Raw genomic sequence first — 14,693 nt, 5'->3', positions numbered from 1 at the left:
TTGCATGGTTTTCTCCTATTTCAGAAAGGTCAAAGGTTACATGCAAGATCAGCGTCAGTTGTGGCAGGCAGGTAGTAGAGTTCATCAACACAGACATGTCAGTACACGCCTTGATCCTGCAGACACAAATCTGTAATATGAAGTGTACACACCTCGATCCTGCAGACACAAATCTGTAATATGAAGTGTAATGCTTAGAGTAAATGTGTGGCCATAAGACACATCAGACGTAATATTTCGGAAAGTTGCGATAATAAGAAATGAGTGTTTAAGTACACTTTTCATTTAACACAATATTTGCTCTCATTGAAATTTTATCTTGTAACAATAACTGACATTACTGGTCAGCTTTGATGTTCCAACTTGCTTTTGAATTAGAATTCTGTCAGCAATGTCACAACTTGCTTTTGAATTGGAATTCTGTCAGCAATGTCACAACTTGTTGCAAACCAAAGCTGACCAAGAAAGCATTTTGCAAAGTACATCATTCTGGTAACAAACAAAATAGTCATCAAAATTAGAGTTTTCCCAGAGCAATCTTGGTCAAGTGTAATCTATTGCCTATGTCCAAGACTGGAGAAAGCTAGTAGTGTTATGTACTCCCTGATGTCAATTTATAAATTTCCAACATATCTAAAGATCATCAATACTGTTTGATTATTCTCTCTCTGGGTTTGTCATAGATGTCAAGTCAAACTCTAGTAGTTAGGAACCCAAATGAATTGTGTTGTCCTCGGCTGAACTGACTTCTAGAAAATAGTCTCTGACTAAAATGGTTTTGATAAAATGCGACTGCCTTATAATCCCGACTGAAAAAACTTGTGTGCTAATCCATAGTGACTTCATACATGTAAATTCTTCCGTAATTATCTTTCACCCAAGGTACATAAACCGCTAAACTGCTCTGGATCACTGAACACTTTGTCTATAGTTTGAAAGAGATGAAATCTTTGTCAAAGCTTGCGCCACTGGATGTTATTTTAAAATTACAAAGCCAAACGTTGAGACTTGTCATGGATATTCAATAATGCACTATCATGTTGTTGTGGAAAGAACAGAGAGATGTGTAATTCCACTTAACATTTCATTCACTTTGAATTTTGAAGTTGTCGTGAGAGAGTACCAACAATTACCCAGTCATAAGTGTCTTACCTATTCAGTACTTTGTTATTTTCAGTGTGTGTTGAAATCTTGAATAATAACTTGTCCAAAGTCATCCCATTTTATTCACAGATGCCACTGACTATATCACTAACCTTTCTAGACTACTGCTTTGAAATTAAACTTAGCTGGTGGAGGAAACGCCTAGGTTGAAGGCAAGTCTGGAATCCTGAGTGAAAATTTCAGCTTGCAGGGTACATAAGGCATGGCAAGCATCTTTTAACACAATTCATATGGGTTCCTAGCCACTACTGTCTATAATTGACTGATAGACTGTGATTGACCCCTCCTATAATCAATACTGGTGACATAGATCTTTGTGTCTGATTGGATTGAGGTGTGTACCTGTACAAACACACCAACCTGCTACATGTTGCATTTCTTGCATGTCACTTTTGACAACAAAAATTGTATGCGAGTTGTCATGGTAATAAAGTGGTGTATATTGTGGACCATGGATTTTAGAATACTAACTTTAAAAGGGTTCAATGAACTTTTCAGAAATTTTAAAAGGACCGCAGTTTTCATCCTGAAGTTTTCTGGCTGTACAGTAATGCTTGTATCCTGGTAAGTTTGCTATCGAGACGATGGTTCACTATCAAATATTAATGCATCTAGTCAAATGGCGTGACTATTCAGGACTGGTTACAAAGTGTGAACCATTTAGGGAAGATATTACCTGGAAGTATAAAAGCTGATGCATTAGAGAGTGAAAATTCATCTGCAATGTTGTTAACCCTAGTTATGAAGAGACCATTACAAGGCAAAATTTCCCATGAAAACCATAATCAGCTGTGGAAAAATTCAGATTTTTTTGAAATAAATGATGTAATTGTTGTTTTCATTTTGAGTAGACTGTTCACTGGATAAATGGCACTGGGTACGCTATAGTTATTGTGAAATCCTTCAAGTATCTTTACAAAGTCAAAAACAGCAGTGTTGTCATACGCTGCACAGCCCTAGGTAGCAAATGGCTGATTTAATCCAGAATTCATAGTCTCTTTGGATCATCTCATGCTATTAATCCTAAATGAAAGAAGGAATCTTGAAATGCAAATTGTTGAGTTGATATACAAGCTTTGGTTTTCACCATGGACTTAAATATGTGACGTGACGCTCGCAAGTACTTTGCAAAAATGGAAATGTCATCATGCTATTCTTATTGTAGAATGCTTGAAAAATATTTTGGATGGTGATGTTTTGATTATACAACCTTGATGGTACTTTGCCCAAGATGATGGCTACCAATATATTTGATGACCAGACCTGTACTTCCAGCTTCCAAGAAGTATGTGTATTTTCATATTGGTCATTATGCCACTTTGCATCCCTGAGAGTTCAGCAGTTCAAAACCTAGAAAATTTACATGTGGAGGATTATTTACACTTGATAATTTTCATGAGATAGAAGTGCCTATTCAAAAATCAGGAAACTACTGTGTTTCACTGCTAAATTTACATTTCATAGTGACATGCAGGCATGCATAGGTTTCAAGGTAGAATGTGCCTTGGGAACAGATACTCAGACTCTTAAATGTTCACATTTATTGTTCTCTGGTCTACCCCTCATTGGGGCTCATTTTAACCCATTCACCCCCAATTCCCTGTAAACAGGTCCACACCCACCATTGATAACAATGGGTTTGGACCAAACCATGGTGCTGAAAAGGTTGAAGCTCTTCAATGGCTTAGTTTTATGAAAATCAAAAATTTAACTTTGCCCCTAGAGATAACACCGTGATAGCGGCCATTTTGAAAGTCAAATATCAGTAAATAGTGAGTAATTATGTTTCTCTAGCAGTCATGTAATTACATTGGTTGAAAACATTGATTGTATTGGTTAATTGGTTGAAAACTTCATTCAGGAAAGTTTAAGAAAAAGTTCAATTCATTCTCTTTCTAGGCACATTCTTTTATACCAAACTAACAATTTACAAAATTTGTGAACAAAGATTTGTAGACTGAAAAGCTACTTTGTGAAGTCTGATTGAATATGTTTTTGTTTCCATGAAAACTTCAGAAAGCCCATGCATGTAGAGACACAGAATTTAATAACTTCAGCCTTGCTTAATGAAATCTTTTGAGATAAAAAGAATGCAGATAATGTTAAATCTTCATTTTTTACTGCCTTCTTGGCATCAAAGGATTGATTCCTTTCATTTACTATTAAAAAAATTTCAGTCTTTACAAATTTTCACTTCTTGTTTTTGGTGTTGGAATTTGGTCATATTGTTCTGCTTTCTTAAATGTTTCTGTGGTACAGACATTCATCAGATCTGTACTGCCGTTCTTTTAGCTCTAAATTTATTTCAGTGACATTGTTTAGCCCTATGAGTGCTGTAATTTTTCTTATCAAAAATTTAGTGCAACATTTGACCAATTTTTAGTGAATTTTTCTGTAATTTTTAGCTCCCATAGCCATATGTATATATGGCAATGGAAGCTATTCTTATAGGCTAGGGAAATGTCTGTATGTATGTATGTCTGTATGTCTGTATGTCTGTATGTCTGTATGTCTGTCCGTCAACATCAAAAACTCCAAAACCGCTGCACATTTCATCTTGATATTTGGTGTGTACATGGATGATGGGCTGTAGATGAGATTTTGTTCAAATGAAGTTGTCATTGCCAAAAATATGCAAATTAAGTGAAAAATGTAAAAACAGTCAAAATTGAAAATCTCAATAACCACTGAGCAGATTACATGAAAAATTAGCATGTAAGTACTTTGGGCTGACCTGAAATAATTGTGCTTTTTTTGATTTTTTGATATTGTTGAAAATATACAAATTAGTGCCAAAAAGGCGTTTTTGGTAAAAAATCTTCTTCTTCATGAACCGCTGGTCAGACAGCTTTGATATTTGGTATACAGGTCCCTAGGGATAACCCAAATTGGATTTGTTCAAATTGTGATGAAATATGCAAATCTGTATTTTTAAGGAATTTTTTTGTCATTTTTGGTCAAAAATTTATTTCATCAAAACCGCTCGCTGACAGCTTTGATATTTGGTATACAGGTCCCTAGGGATAACCAAATTTGGATTTGTTCAAATTGTGATGAAATATGCAAATCTGTATTTTTAAGGAATTTTTTTGTCATTTTTGGTCAAAATTTATTTCATCAAAACCGCTCGTCTGACAGTTTTGATATTTGGTATACAGGTTCCTACAGATAAACTAAATGATATATAGAATATATGATGAAATCTGCAATTTTGTATTTTTGGTGCAATTTTTGACATTTTTGGTAAAAAATGTGTTTCTCAAAAACTACTTGTCTGATGCCTTTGATATTTGGTATACAGGTTCCTGGGGGTTCTCCTAGTGTGATATAGTGAAATTTGATGAAATCTTCAATTTTTGTATTTTTGGGTCAATTTTTGCCATTTTTGGTCAAAATATTTGTTTCTCAAAAGTTACTCATGTGATAGCTTTGATATTTTGTATACATTTTTATACATAATTATGATGAAATCATCAATTTTGTATATTTGCAGCTAATGTTGCCATTTTAGGTCAGGCCATCCTGAAATGAGCTATCAAAGATCTCAACCATCTTCATCAATACATATGTCACAAAAAGTTGCTCTCTACATAACACAGCAGAGCTCTGTCGACTATTGGGTCGCTTGTTTTTTTCAAAACCGCTGGTCAGACAGCTTTAATATTTGGTTAACAGGTCCCTAGGATGACCTTAGTGAGATGATTTCATACAGTCAGGAAATACTTAATTTTGTATCCATGTCTATAGTAGCTTCAGGGACATTGGCCCTATGTTTAAGATAATGTTGTGATTCAGTAAGCATTTGAAATGGTAAACTGTATTTGGTGTTGAAATGCGGTAAAAAATAATGAGAAAACATAGCTGAGGTGATTTTAGCAGGTGTGGTTTCCAACAAATATATTCAAAGTTTTTTTCAATGTTAAAGAGTGATGGAAGGGGGGGGGGTCCTGGCAGATTTTGAAAAAAATCCAAACAAATGTCAATAAAAAAATCAGCCACAAAGGTGGGATAGTGGGAAAAAAAGAATGTACAGTGTATCGGATAAAAAAGATGTTCCTCATCAATCTTCCAGACAACCTTCTTTTATCAAATGGTACACCCCTGATGTATTTTTGTGTGCCATTAAACATGCAGTGTATTTTAGTTTAAGATGTCAATCAAGTTAGGTAAGGATTTGAAAGGAATAGTCAAGTTCACCACAGTTTAACTTTATCTCTTGTGTCATCATCCTTGTGTAATTGGTTAAGTTTGTAAGTTGCTCCAGATGTGGATATACCAGCTGTTCTGGAAGAAAACAATGTTTACTTTTCCCTATAGGGTTTCTGAGTTAATGATTGCATGCTGAAATCTCTCCATGTATCTGGTGCATGGGCAAAATGTAAATATTTGTTGCATGTTATGTATTTCAGTCTATGTCAAATATTGTAAATGAAAAATCAAGAACAGTTTGCTGTGTGCTTGTACCAGATAACGTGTATGTCAATTAAATTATATAAAATAATTAAATATTAAATATTAAATTAAATTATGTCAATTAAATATTAAAACTGCCTTGCAGTTTGATTGTCTTAAAATTATCACAGAAGTAGAAAATGAAAAGAAACTAATCAAATTGCTGTAACATATTCACCCTCAGTGTCTGTAGGCCTATACTTAACTATTTTATCATTACATTCAGCTTTTGTTATATCTTTATCACTCTCCATGGGCCAAGGCACACTTGGGGTCAATGTCATCACTCTGTGCCAGTCTGTGAATGTCAGTCTGTCTGTATTTAGGCCCATGTTTCATACAATTGGTGGTTTGTTTTGATAACTATATTTGGTATATAGGGATAACCTAGCAATACAATTTTTTTGACAAAATGTGACATGACTTCGGTGACCTTTGACCTCAAATATACATATTTGTCCATAACTCAGTAACCACAAGTGCTACATCCTTCATGTATAGTATGATGGGACACCTTATGATGCCACATATTGTACCTCATTAATTATGTGCATATCTAATTTTGAGCAAGCCAATAGAGCCAGAGGTCTGATTTTTGATATATAGGGATAACTATAGGAGAGAATTTTTTTGACAAATGTAATGTGACCTCGGTGACCTTTGACCTCAAATATACATATTTGTCCATAACTCAGTAACCACAAGTGCTACACCCTTCATATCTGGTATGATTGGACACCTTATGATGCCACATATTGTAGCTCATTAATTATGCACATATCTCATTCTGAGCAAGCCAATAGAGCTGGATGTCTGATTTTTGGTATATAGGGATAACTATAGAAGAGAATTTTTTGACCAAATGTCATGTGACCTTGATGACCTTTTACCTAAAATATATGTTTATGTCAATAAATAAGTAACTACAAGTGCTATGTCCTTTGTATTTAGTAGGATGGGGAGGAGACCTTATGACAACACATGCTTTACCTCATTAATTTTGCACACATCTAATTCTGGGCAAGTGAATAGAGCTAGAGGTCTGATTTTTTGGCATATAGGGATTAATTAGCAATATAATTTTTTTTTCAAAATGTCATGTAACCTCAATGACCTTTGACCTTGATTATACATAGATATGCATATCTCAGTAACCACAAGTTCTATACCCTCCAATTTTGATAGGATATTAGACCTTAAGATGTCACATCTTGTACCTCATTTATTATGCGCATATGTATTTCTTGGCTGGCCAATACTGCTAGAGGTCTGATCTTTTTTCCCGATTTAGAACCATAACTTAGACATGCCCCATGTGTTTCAAATTGGGAACAATGACATAGACCTATTTGCCCATAGATCTCAACATATACACTCCAGTGATACTTCTTAATGACCACATTTCCCTGCCCCATCAAGACTAATACTCCTATTACAAGTGAGGACTGTCATTGTCAATGACTTGTTTAGTTAATGGTTGTATCACAGTATACGATATTCTAATTCTGTATTTTTTTCCATTTTATATTCTGAATAAATACATTAAACATATTTCACTGTCTCCAGTACATTACATTTAAGTATTTTCACTTCATGCACTTTATCCCTTTCACACATGTTCAAATATCTGACCAGAGAACAAACACTAAATAGTCCAGGATGGGAGCTACAGTGTCATTGACGCTATTTTTGATAATTCTGGACCAAATAGATAACGCTTTCCATTGACTTCAGTTTTTTGATCAAAATTTTGGAGAAAATCGGCGGGAAGATTTGTCTGGGTCTGAAAAACATGTTCGGGTTAAATTTTATGAAGGGGACAAAAATTGACGATGGCACTCAAAGGGTTAATGTACATGGCATACATCATATCAGCAGTGTATTGACATAGGTGATCATACAGACTGTGAGAGTAGAGCTGACAAGATTGATGAAAAGTCAATAATATACAGAGAGGAGAACAACATGAGAATTATGTCAAGTGGACCTTGTCTCCGTAAACCCTTTGTGCTCTAAACAGTCTCTACACGGCAATGTGATCAAATTTGCAGGATAGATTAAATCTGATGGTTGTATTCTGTAAATTGGTAAAAACTGCTCAGAGAAATATTGAGGAGCTTGCTGACAGCGTGCATCTTTGACGCAAATGTTGTTTATTAGTTCCAGAGACCAGCTCTGGAACTGTTAGTTTTTGCTCACTTTCCTTCTTTCTTTCTTTCTTCTTTCTTTCCTTTCCGGTTTTACTACCATAGAACATGCTATACACAAATTTACCTTAATTACCCAGAATGCATTGCGACACGCTTATGACGTCATCGCTCAGCTCGGACGGGTTTTACGGGCATTTCTTGTTTGTTTATTTATTTATTTTTTATTTGGCATTGCTCAACTATCATATTGCGTTCAGTTATTAATAATTCTAGCTTTATTTCGCTTTGTTTTTGTTTGCTTTTTGATTTTATTTTTCTCTAAATACTCGCCGTACGTGGCTATACTGTTTCGCCCGAATGCTCATGAAACAACATGGCGGCGTATCGATCGCCTCGCTCGCACAGAGACAGAAAAGTAGCCTTTCCCTAAGTTTACAAGCGCGGCTGGGCACATCGTGTACCTAGGCGAGGTGGGTGTGCTCGAAAACGATGATCAATGCAAAATTTGGACTCAAATTCGGCTGTTTTGGCGGAGAAACTGCCCGCCGTATTTCTGAGGAGCCACCAGCGGTTTTTCCTATATCAGTCTGCGGGGCTGTGGTGGGAGGCCGTTTAACGCCGGTAACACACAGCCCTGCCATGCAGAGCTAGGCATTCATAGTGAACGTACTGTCTGTCATGCACTGGCATGCGTTGCTGCACGTAAAAGCAACTCAACTTTCCAAGATCAAATGGTCAGTATCTTGTGAAAACAGCGACATAGCAATGAAAATTGTTTTAGTCTGTGCTTTTAATCAAATGAAAATGCATGTGGCTCAATTTCAACGGCCTAGGTCCGATGTTTCCTCTCGTCTGATCATCGTCGTAAATGACACGCCTCTTTACGGCAACAACTCAGCGCTACCCGTCAAGCGATTGATTTTTGCGTAGGTCAGCGGAGCGAAAATTATTGCTCTGGCTCGCGAGAATGTCGTCTGATAAACATTTCCGTGCGTCGTCGCCCCCGTATGTATCTGTTGCGTTTTTACCGTACATGTAGGCATTTGTAATCTGTGTACTGTAATTCCCCGGACTGCCTTGCTTTTAGTTGTTATCAATGGTGTTTACTGCTATCAGCCCTGAATATTAAAATCCAAAGCACTCTTTCATTCTGCACCTATCTTTGTCACACATTCTCTTGTTTCTTCCGCTGCTCTGGTCTCTGGAACTTCGCTTTTGCTTGCAAATGCTTTCTATTGAATTATTAGTTTTACTAGTACTTTACTCCCATGAATACCAACATCGATATGTTACTCCAACGGACATCAACAAGAAAATGTAAGTGTGTGTGGATTTTTAGTTATCACTTGATTCAAATTATGAAATCTTGTTTATCAAATGTATTTAATGGACCACCACTGCATACAGACAAACATTTCAGTGATGTTTGATAGTTTCTTGCCAAGAACTGTCTTCCAACATTTATTTTCCTGTCTCTGTCTGAACCAAATGGTATGGTCTAACAATGTTTTGCTGACAGTATGCTCTAAAGAGTAGTGCTACAGTACCAATGAACTGTAAGGAAAGGCTGTTTCTGTACTTAGGGACACTGTATACTTCCATAAGGTATGAATCTTTTGACTGTTCAATCCAAAAAAAGGTTGGTTTATAGTAAATCCTACGAAATCTCAAATCTTGCAAACATGTTTTATGTATTTAAAGGCCCGATAGCTGTATCTTTTTCGCATTATTTTTGTGATTTTACTTCCAAACTAAAACAAGTTCATGGGAATGTACTCATTGACGGGTGTTTATACAGGTATAATAAACTGTCCACTGGGACTACATGTGCAATTTTGAGCAATATAAATACGTAATAAATGTTTGCCCAAACATAAAATGGCGCCCCCCATGCAAATAAAGCAAAAACACAGTACACAGTGCATATATGCATTGGAATCTTCACAGAAACAACAGAGTAGTCCAATAATGCATAGTGCTGAATGTTTTCCACTGTGACACCATATGCCATGTTTTCTTTGTAATATTACCAATTTTTAAAAATGACGGGAAATCAAAACGGTGAAAATTTTAACTGTCCAATTTTTCAGTGGTTAAAGATTATATCCTTTAAATCTGTAGAATTTAAAGAAAACCAGAGAGAAAAAAAATCTTTTTCAGCTCGACAAATTTCAAGAGTTGCAGCAGCTACAGGGGCTTTAACAAAATGTACGTTATTGTTTTCAAGTTGGACTCTAACTTGATCTTCCTTGAAATAAACCAAACCTACAACAAAACATACACCCCCCCCCCCCATTTCTATAAGTAATCCATTAAGTTTGTACTTCACACAACAACAGAAATTCAGAAATTTCTGATGTGGCTTTGATTCAGTCGATGTTAAGGGAGTTTCCAACAAGGTGCAATGTCATTGTGAAGGCTATCTTTGTTTCAATAAAAATAAAAATAATCTTTATTTCTTGTATGGTGCATTAAATAATACAATATCTCAAAGGGCTTAAGGCGGAGCCTCCCTTTAAAAGGAAGCGAAGCTATGGCGGCGTTCATTGTGTAAATGGACACCAAACATGCAACACGCGGGCACACGCTCCAGAAAATGCCACATTTTAGTTTTCCCCGGCCGCATAAATGCAAACAAACTGCCCAGCGGTCAGCGCAAAGTTGCTGCCGATCGAACTCTGTGGTTATATTCAAAGTCTAACGCGACTGAAAGACAATTTTAAAGAAATTCGAGCGTTGGTGGTAGGGAATCAATGACTGTTGGCGATTTGAACTGACCGTCAATCAAACGCTTGTATAAACCCTGTTTGCAGGATTAGCAAAAGGTGACAAAAGGTTGAGATCAGTTTGTGTAATTAATGTTATAGAAATCAAACATCGTACTGGCCAGGTGTTTGACTGGGAGGAGAACTCCACTAATGCGAGAACCAGGGATTGAAAAGTGCGGCTTTAACATTAATTCGTAACAATTGACAATAAGAAGTGTACAATGAATTTGTTATCAAAAAAATCCTGTTATGGATGACATAGGTGGGCAGTTTTAAAGCACTTTAAAATTGCCAAGTGTCTGAATTATCCTGAAGGTGTGGAGATATTGAATTCCACAAGCAAAGCACATACTTTAAGAAGACTATGGTAAGCTGTGTGACCAATGCATTGAATTTTGTAGAACTAAATTTCACCATTGGAAAGGGGGTGCAACATCTGACTGGTAGGTGTACTACATCAGGTCAACTGTCCATCAAGATTAAGATGTCACATGACTTCTTAGAACTTCAAAACTAATAATGCAAAGAATTTAAAAGTTGATTTGCTTCTGATCGCTGATGAGAAATCACTTCTTAGCCCTTATCCAGCACATCTTTGTAATTTCTGTTTCTTTAGCTATGTTATCTTTGTGAGGTTCAATAGTAACTGATCTCAGATCCCCATTGCACTGCCCTCTAGTGGTAGAAGTAGTTAAACTACTTGTTTGCAGAATGGCACAGGACCAATAGAAACAAGGCTGCAGCTGTTGAAAGCGAGAATGTCTCATTGGAGAAAATAAAGAACTGATAGTTTATAAATTTCTTCATCAGGCTGTAGTCTTCTCTTTTCGATCTGAACTCTGATACAGGTGTTTGACCAGTAATCTAAACACTGGGAATGGAATGTTTGCAATGTTAGGTGTCTGTGTTGTAATAGTTAGAATTGTACTTTCATTCCGTAGTCTACCAATGCTAGTTTCTCAAGTTATCAAGTTACCACATTGTATATTCTTGAAAGACTACAATGATAATAAATACTTCAGTGCCAGAAATACGTAAATCCTGCATATCAAGTTTTCATGCAGACTACTTAAAACTTATTTTGACAGCATTTTGTATTCAGCAAGTGATGGTATCGTGGTAGTTAAACTTTTACAACAAACGGTATAAAAAGCCATTAAAAAAAAACATGATAAATTGTCTCTCTCTGCTAGATTGACAGATATATTGGCCAGGTATGCTTTCATTACAAAGAATACTGGTATTATGTTGAAATGCTGGTTTTGCACTTTTCACAGTGTCTCCATAAATATGTTACAGCTTCATGTCCTCAGCAGTGAACTGATTCTGTCATAATACCGTAAAAAGCATAGTACTATTTTCATGTTAAAGTCTTATGGACACCATGTTTCTCATATATTCACTGGTTCTGACAATATATGCCTAATGGGGTCTTATTATGTTTGTTACAATAAAGCATGGAGGAATTAAAAAAGCATGTATACTTGTGGAATACTGACATCACTATACAACAGTCAGAAACCTTGTAAGTAGATGCCTCTGTGTTCAATGTGCAACTTTACCATGCAGACATGCAGTAAATTAACCCTTTTGAGCGCCAAAATCAATTTTTGTTGCCTTTCTAAAATATACCATAGCCAATTTTTTTCAGATTTTTTGCTAGAATTTTGATTAAAAGCTGTAGCTGATGAAATGTTATATCCATTTGGCCATAATTTAGAAAAAATTACAAAAAAATTTACAATAATTGGTAAAATGCACTAAAATTTTGGTGGGAAAAATTACAGCTCTCACAGAATTAAACAAATGGGCTGGGGTCTATTCTTTGGTATGTTGAGGGTCTATTCTTTGGTATGTTGAGACGCAGACTCGGGATCATGAAACCAAGGTGTGTCTGACTTTTCAAAGGTGGAACGATGAAACTTTCAGGAAACTGTTAGGTTGTTATCTCAAAGATGGATATAGCAATACAGAACAAAACAAAAACCAAAGATTGTCAAAATCTTTTGGTGAATGTAAGTACGGTGCTCTATCGTGCTAAACTCATGATATTTTTTCCAATGAAACAGAGAGCAGATATTCCTTACTTGTAGTGTTCACAGTTAACCATCCTTCATTAACATATTCTGGTCTGAAATGTATGTATTACTGCTTTCATTGTTAATTAAGATTTCCACTGATACTAGAGGAATGTGATGAATAAAAGAATAAATTATCAAATAATTTCCTTGTTCTGAATTTTTTGTGGCTGTTCCAAAGGGCAGAAGCTGCAGTATTATTAAATGTATATTCATAGCTACAAAATAACTTTCCCTGGCCTTCAACATTTACAAAGGATCAGCAGCCTCCTCTGTTGATGAATGTTTTCTGTATGGTAGTTAGTGATGAATGTTTTCTGTATGGTAGTGATGAATGTTTTCTGTATGGTAGTTCTGTGTACATGTCAATGGCTGCGCAAAAAACAATTCCTTGTTAAAGGCTCCCTAGCTTATGCAAATATATTCATTAAGGCTCCCTAGCTTGTTAGTACTATCAATTTGTACATTAACATGGTGGATTTTGGAGGCTGTATTATAATTTGCGTCTGAATTGAACTGATAGTCTATGCACACTGATATTGTGATGAACAACACACACTTGCAAATTATGAAAAAATCATAAATTCTCATTGGAGCATTGAACCAGACACTGCATAAAGATACTGTGTGAAGAGCCTTGACTACATTGTATGTGAATCAGAAAATGCAGAAGTTGTAGAATGAAAAATGCTGATTAATTCCAAAGCCTTTCAAAAGCTCATCCAAACTTTGTTTCAGTAATTTATCTGCAAAGTCTCCAACTGTCTTTACAGTGTATTGAAGAAGACGGTTGATGCTACTAAATCAGTTCTTTACGTTAAGAGAATTAAACACATTTTGTATCGTACATATACTTGCTAAGCACCTCTACCACCTCTAATATGGGAAATATCAGGCACATACATTTTCTGTAAAATTGAAGTGAGATTGATTGAATGCATATTCACATTTTATTAAGTAATGGATTGAGCCATTTAAATGGGGGGGGGGGGCATGAGATTAGTTTAAAAAAGTCACAATTTTTAGATTCTAAGAGTCACCATATGATGTTATTTAACACCAAATTTTCAACAGTTTCTATATCAGGAAGGGAGGCCCCTTCCTGACATGACTCCATGCATTCACTGCCGTACAACTGTCTGACCGGTCTCATTGAACACTCAGCGACCTAACACACAGGGTAGCTTCGAACCGTCCCTTGCATGTATTTTCTAGCTCAAACCAAAATCCTTCATATTGTTGCATTTCACTGGTAGAGAATACCTGGCAAACTGATATTGAATCAATTTTTTAATTTATAAATATAAAAAGTTCATACGATGCATACACAGCTTGAGTCCTTATCCTGCATGGCAACACCTGGCAACACCTAAACATCCCATTAGCCAAGTCCAGTCTAAGCAGCAGCATTAAAGCCAAAACCAGGACTATTTTGAGTTACTTGGCATGGTCAGTAAAAATTATATTTACATTAATTGTTTCAGAGGCCAAAATTCAAATTTTCACGTCTCAAAAAATTGTTCAAATACAAATGTATATTTATTTTCTCAATGGTTTTAACCAAGGGTATCATGGTGACATGGACTTGGCAGGATATTAGGGTTAGAGTTGTACTGGGCCAGCAGAGGTGAAATATGATTTAGTCTTGTAGCTATCACCGAATGACACAATTTCAACATTTCACCACAGGGAATTGAGTAATCTTGTTGTTGTTGTTGTTGTTGTTGTTGTTGTTGTTATTGTTGTTGTTGATGGTGATGATGATGATGATGATTACGATAATAAAAAATATTAAAAAACAATGTGTCATTCCTTGCTGTTGTTTGTCGATGTTGTAGATAATTGTAAAAGAAAACTGTAATCGTGGCAAAAAACGTTGGGTGACCTACGTCGTTGTTTTGCCACGATTACAGTTTTCTTTTACAATTATCTACAACATCGACAATCAACAGCAAGGAATGACACATTGTTTTTTAATATTTTTTATTATCGTCATCATCCATCATTATCATCACCATCAACAACAACAACAACAACAACAAGATTACTCAATTCCCGTGATTTCACCGAATGACACAATT

Source organism: Ptychodera flava, unplaced genomic scaffold (assembly GCF_041260155.1).
Source record: "Ptychodera flava strain L36383 unplaced genomic scaffold, AS_Pfla_20210202 Scaffold_94__1_contigs__length_393698_pilon, whole genome shotgun sequence".
Lineage (NCBI taxonomy): Eukaryota > Metazoa > Hemichordata > Enteropneusta > Ptychoderidae > Ptychodera > Ptychodera flava.
This window is presented reverse-complemented; position numbering follows the sequence as displayed.